The sequence below is a fragment of the Juglans microcarpa x Juglans regia genome, chromosome 3S (assembly GCF_004785595.1).
Source record: "Juglans microcarpa x Juglans regia isolate MS1-56 chromosome 3S, Jm3101_v1.0, whole genome shotgun sequence".
NCBI classification, from domain to species: Eukaryota; Viridiplantae; Streptophyta; class Magnoliopsida; order Fagales; family Juglandaceae; genus Juglans; species Juglans microcarpa x Juglans regia.
The window spans coordinates 7,813,757-7,820,615 of NC_054599.1; the positions used below are offsets into that span (position 1 = coordinate 7,813,757).

The following is a 6,859-nucleotide window of genomic DNA, read 5'->3' on the forward strand; positions in this document are numbered from 1 at the left end:
TATTGTGGGTATGGGGAGTTTAGAGATTAATCGATTTTTTATTTATCAACCTCAATACCCTTAGAAGACACTATATGCCCAAGTATTATACCCTGCTGAGCCATAAAATGACACTTTTCCCATTTAAGCAGCAAGTTCTTCTCCTCACACCTGGTCAAAATAGCTTGCAAATTAGTTAAACAATTTTTAAAAGTACTCCCAAAAATAAAGAAATCATCCATGAATACTTCTAAGCTACTTTCAATTAAATCACTGAAAATACTAAATATGCATCTTTGAAAAGTTGTTGGAGTATTTCATAACCCAAATGGCATTATTCTAAATGTAAAAGTTCCAAATAGACAGGTGAAAGTAGTTTTTTCCTAGTCTTCAGGTGTTATTTCAATCTGATAATAGCCTGAAAGCCCATCCAAAAAATAGTAAAAGGCATCGCCAGCAACCTTTTCTAAAACTTGGTTGAGAAATGGCAAAGCGAAATGGTCATTTTTTGTGCCTGCATTAAGTTTTCTGTAGTCTATGCACATTATCCAGCCTATGGTCAGCCTTGTGGGAACTAACTCATTCTCCTCATTTTTCATTACTGTCAATATAGATTTTTTTGGTACTACTTGGATAGGACTGACCCACCTACTATCTGAGATAGGGTAAATAATACCCACATCTAGTAACTTCAATACTTCACTTTTCACCACCTCCTTCATTGTGGGGTTTAGCCTCCTTTGCATTTCCCTAGAAGGTTTGGCATCCTCTTCCAAGTAAATCTTATGAGTACAAACTAAAGGGTTGATACCCTTTATGTTGGCCAATGTCCATCCAATGGCCTTTTTATGTTTTGTTAGGATCTCTAATAGTTCCTCTTCTTGCCTATCAGTTAAATGGGAAGAGATTACCACTGAGAAGGTGTTGTGAGGTCCCAAAAAGGCATATTTTAATTCTGATGGTAGGGGCTTGAGATCCAAGATTGGGATATGTTCTTCTGAATGTCTCATTGCTGCTGTCACTGGAGAGAGTTGTTCGACTTAGGGCCTCCACTACAACTCTGCAAGGTTCCCTATAAATAAAATAGAGAGTAATTCATCAAAGCTTATCATTTGCTCAGAATCTTTTTCTAAATCTAATGCTAGATTGTCAGCTTGATAAGATAATAGAAAAGATTATGAGAGGATGCTTTCCAACAAGTTCACTTCTTGGACTTCTTCTACCTCTTGGGGCTACCTACACGAGTTAAAAATATTTAGCTCCACTGTCATACTTCCAAAACTTAATTTTAGGACTCCACTTCTACAATTTATCAATGCATTTGAAGTGGCAAGAAATGGTCTTCCTAAAATTACAAGAGCTTGAAATACAAAATTAGCTGAAAGTTGCATGTCAAGAACAACAAAATCCACTAGGTAGTATAACTTATCAACCTAAACTAAAACGTCATCTAATACCCCTTTAGGTATTTTTATAGATCTGTCAGCTAGCTGCAGGGTGATCGGGGTGGGTTTCAGCTCTCCTAGGCCACGCTTTTCATACACAACATAAGGCAACATGTTCTCATTAAACCCTAGATCTAGCAATGCATGACCAATTTTTGAGTTTCCAATTATGCAAGCAATAGTGGGTGAATCTGGGTCCTTATAATTGGGTGGGGTATTATTTTGTATGATGACACTGACTTGCTTAGTAAGGAAGGCCTTTTTTGTCATACTTAACTATCTCTTAATGGTGCACAAGTCCTTCAAAAATTTGGCATAGGTGGGAATTTGCTTAATAGCATCCAATAAAGATATGTTAATCCTTACTTGTTTAAAAACCTCTAGGATTTCAGCCTGATTTTTATCCTTATGCAAAGAGGCTAACCTTGTGGGAAAGGGTGCAAGTACTGGACAGTACTCTTTTTCAGCTTTAATGTAAAGTGGGTTAGAATCCTTACCAGTGTTGTCTAGCTTTGGGGTTGGAGTTTCCAGAACTTTACCACTCCTCAAAGTTGTGACAACTTTTACTAGTTTAAGGGTTGAGCCTTCAGCTGCATCTAACACTTGATGGAGTTGGCCCTGAGGATTAGGTTGTGGTTGTGCAAGGAACTTTCTTTTCTTTTGGATGCTCAGGGTTGTGGTTAGCCTTGATAGGGACCCCCTAATATCATTGATGGCTTGCGAGTTGTGGTTGTTGACAGTGGCTTGCCCTTGCATGAACTGTTGGAGATTTGTTGCCATTTGCTAGATAGTTTCCTCAAGATTCCTCCTATGACCTAAAGATGCTGGTGTAGGGTATTGAGGCAGCCCTGGTGCTACTGGGTTTGCATTGACTGCATACTGGGAAGTACCAGGTGCATGGGGTGAGGAATGAGCTGATTGATCATTTCTCTAGCTGAAGTTTGGGTGATTCCTCCAATTGGGGTTGTATGTGTTCGAAAATGGACCTGAGAAAGGTTTAGCAACCATGTTAACAGTGTTAGATTGATCTAAAAGGCCTTCTTTAAAAGCTAGGATTGTAGGCAGTCATTAGTTGAATGCCTTATATCCTCACAGATATTACATTTTCTAACACTTTTTGGACAGCTTGAATCTCATTTACTTTGTTCATATACTTCCCTTAAGTTATACTTTCCCCCTCCTGTTATGGTTTTTAAGGGTTCAACCCTATCATATATATCTGAAGTGTCCCATGATTGGGCATTTTTAGATAAATAGTCAAAATACTCGAAGGCCTCTTCTGGTTCTGATATGAATCCGTGGGAATGAATTCCCTTGAACCCACAATCAATTTGAAAACTCCCCAAGAAAGCCAAAAATCAAGTCAAGGATGGAGAATCTAGACCCGATGAGAACCCGTTTCAAGAACCTAGATTATATTAAAATCTAGACCCATTGAAGAACCCGTCTCAATAACCTAGATTACAAAGGAGGAACGCCACAAAAGTTGTGATTTACCTTTGATAAGTTCAAGAGTTCAATCAAGAACAAGAGGAGAAAACTCAACTCACAAATAAAATTCAATATTGTCTAATCTCTCAAATGAGGCTACAAAGAGTTTTTAAACCCAAACCTAATCAAAACCCTATCCAAAATAAAGCCCCTTTTACCCAAAATTACCCTTGATGAACAGTACCGGCTACAGTACCCGCGGCTACAGTAACCCCAACAATAAATTGATGAAACCCTAGTTCCTAAAATATAACTTTCCAAATAAGCCCTTGGCCAAAATACAAGGCCTTCCCAAAAACATAGTTCATAAGAAATAAGACATGTGAGTCAAGCATCTTCAAGCCCACTTATTCTAAACTAGTAAAATAAATCATTTAACCAAATTAGAAGCCTCCAATAACAATAGGCCGTATCTCTAAGTCATGTCTTCCACAGCTTGAATAAAGTGGATCAAAGCTGGTTCTTCTTCTTTCAGACCCATGTTCAGTGTTGGGCTCAGACCCATCTTCAGTGTTGGGCTCTTGCTGGCTTCATCCCAAGTGGATTGCACCAATCCTTGCATTGCTTCCTTGATCTTCTTGGCCCTTAATCTTGTAATTGGCCCATCTAGAACTTGCAAAGGATCTTTAAGAGTAGGCTCACCTTGGTTCCTATCATTCCCCATCTCCTCAAAATGATTCGACCTCGAATCTTCACTTACATCAAAAGGAGAAAGATCAGAGACATTGAAAGTTGCAGAAACTTTATACTCACCTGGAAGATCCACTTTATATGCATTGTCATTAATTTTCTCAAGAATTTGGAAAGGTCCATCTCATCGAGGATGCAACTTAGTCCTTCTATGGGCTGGGAATCTTTCTTTGCGCATGTGAACCCAAACCCAATCTCCTGGTTCAAAGATGACACGCCTTCGTCCTTTATTGGCTTGGGAAGCAACCCTTTCATTCTTTTGGGCAATTTGAAGCCGTACCCTCTCATGAAGTGACTTCACCAACTCCGCCTTCTTTTGTTCATCCAAATTACTCCTGTCATCAACAGGTAAAGGCATCAAATCCAAAGGAGTAAGTGGATTAAATCTATAAACAATTTCAAAAGGAGAGTATGAAGTAGTAGTATGCATCGTCCTATTATTTGCAAACTCTATAAATGGCAAACAATTCTCCCAAGTTTTTAAATTCTTATGAATAACAGTGCGTAAAAGCTGAGTTAAAGTCCTATTAACTACTTCAGTCTGACCATCAGTCTGCGGATGACAAGTAGTGGAAAATAAGAGCTTAGTACCCAATTTCCCCCACAACACCTTCCAAAAGTAGCTAAAGAATTTAACATCCCTATCAGAAACAATACTCCTAGGTACACCATGGAGTCGCACTATCTCCCAGAAAAACAAGTCAGCCATGTTTGTTGCATCATTTGTTTTATGGCATGGAATGAAATGTGCCATCTTACTGAATCTATCCACAACCACAAAAATAGAATCTCTACCCTTTCGGTCCTAGGCAGCCCCAAAACAAAGTCTATAGATATGTCTACCCATGGTTCACTAGGAACGGGTAAGGGTGTATACAACCCATGTGGCAAAACCTTAGATTTGGCCTTTCTACATGTAATGCACCTTCCACAAATACGGTTAACATCTATCTCCATCTTAGGCCAAAAGAAATGTTCATGCAAAATGTCTAAAGTTTTCTTGACACCAAAGTGTCCCATTAATCCCCCACCATGTGCCTCACGCACCAATAACTCACGCATAGAACAATTTGGCAGACAAAGTTTGCTTTCTTTAAACAAATAACCATCATGCTTGTAAAACTTACCAAATGCCGCCTTATCACATGCCACATACACATTAGAAAAATCAGCGTCATCGGCATACATGTCTTTCACATATTCAAACCCAAGCATTTTAGCACTCATAGAAGTAAGAAGTACATACCTCCGGGATAGAGCATCAGCAACAATGTTCTCCTTACCTTGCTTGTAACGGATGACATAGGGAAAGGTCTCAATGTATTCCATCCATCTAGCATGCCTTTTATTCAACTTACCTTGACCCTTTAGATGCTTCAATGATTCATGATCGGTGTGGATCACAAATTCTCTTGGCCATAGGTAGTGCTGCCAAGTCTCTAATACTCGAACAAGAGCGTAAAGCTCTTTGTCATAAGTAGGGTACTTCAGGGATGCCCCACTTAACTTTTCACTGAAGAAGGCTATGGGACGCCTATCCTGCATCAAAACGGCTCCAATCCCTATTCCTGAGGCATCACATTCAATCTCAAAAGTTTTGTTAAAATCAAGTAATGCTAACATAGGTGCAGAGCACAACCTTTCTTTAATAGTGGCAAAAGCATTCTCTTGATTAGCCCCCCAATGAAACCCAACATTCTTTTTAATTACCTCAGTGAGTGGTGCAGTAATGGTGCTGAAGTCTTTAACAAAACGCCGATGAAAGCTTGCTAAGCCATGAAAGCTTCTTACCTCAGTGATGCTTTTTGGCGTTGGCCACTCCTTGATGGCCTTGACTTTCTCTTCATCCACCTCAATACCCTTTGTACTAACAACATAACTAAGAAAAATAACTTTTTCCATGCAAAAGGCATATTTCTTGAAATTAGCATACAACTTTTCACATCTCAACACATCAAACACATATCTCAAATGCTCAATATGTTCATTTAAGTTCTTGTTGTACACTAAGATATCATAAAAAAACTAATAATTCTCTAGTTTTCATACCCATGGTGAGGGCAAGTATTAAGAAAATCTTTGAATCTCTCCCAACACTGATAAAAGGTTTCAGTGTCTTTTTTATCAAAATTCATGATTTGTCTTTTCAGTGCATTAGTTCTACGCATAGTAAAAAAAAAAAATTTAAGAACTCAATTTGCATCTCCTTCCATGTTCGAATGGATCTAGGTCTTAAAGAGTTCAACCAAGTTTTGGCTTTGTCTTTTAATGAAAATGGGAACAGTTTAAGCCTAATTACTTCCTCAATACAAGTTCGATCCATGAAGGTTGAGCAAACTTCCTCAAATTCTTTGATGTGCAGATATGAGTTCTCTGATTCCATCCCATGAAATGAAGTACGAAAGGAATCATGTCAGGTTTAAAGTTAAAGTTATTTGCATTTAAAGGTTGGATTTTGCAGGAGGGTGAGCTGGTCCTAACAGGTTGCAAGCAATCTCTAAAGGTTCTGTTATGGTTACCCACTCTCCTCTCATCTTGTTTATTTTCAGCAATAATGATAGATTTTTTAGAGGATGAATCAAGTGAAAGTGACGCACAATCAAAGTATTTCACAGACTTTGTTTAACCAAACGAGATGCATGATCTCGATTCCAAATAGAAATACAATAGCCCAAATGACTACAAAAGACAGACACCACATATATAGACAAAAAGAAAATAGCTACTAAAAAAAGCCAAAGACTAAGTTGGGTTAGATGTCACCAAGAGTGTGAAGAGGTTCACAACTCAATAAAACATCCTCTCAGCAGCAACAGGTTTGTTTTGAAATTCGCCATTAGTCCTTGGCAACTCTGCCAAAAACTTGTCTCTCCTTTTTATCTGCCTCCCAAGTATAAAAGGTGTCCAGTTGTTTTCAAGGGAGAGTCCCAAGGTCGATTTCACAAGGACTATGGTGATCAGAGAAAATGATTTCAATGAAAACAATATCAAGATTTTTTTTTTCAGAAAAGAATAGGATTTAGTTGTGGAACTATAAAATGTAATGGTCTGATCTAATTCTAAAAATAACTCAAAGGGATGTGTATGTATGCAAGGAATTGATTTATCTCAACATAAAATTACTTTGCTAATCTCAAATCACTCACTCATAATTTCTTGGAATGTTTAGGCTTCATTACAGCAATTATGTATGTAAATCAATCTATATACTAATTTTTATATCTAAGAAACAATTGATCGAACATCTAAGCTAT

The 6,859-nt window shown here is 38.0% G+C and overlaps 1 non-coding gene across 1 annotated transcript; it reads left to right on the plus strand.

Moving 5' to 3' along the window:
* Positions 1 to 5,651: 5,651 nt before the first annotated feature.
* LOC121258926 lies at positions 5,652 to 5,759 on the plus strand. The gene has a single exon (XR_005939477.1). It is a non-coding gene; the product is annotated as a small nucleolar RNA R71 (small nucleolar RNA).
* Positions 5,760 to 6,859: the final 1,100 nt, after the last annotated feature.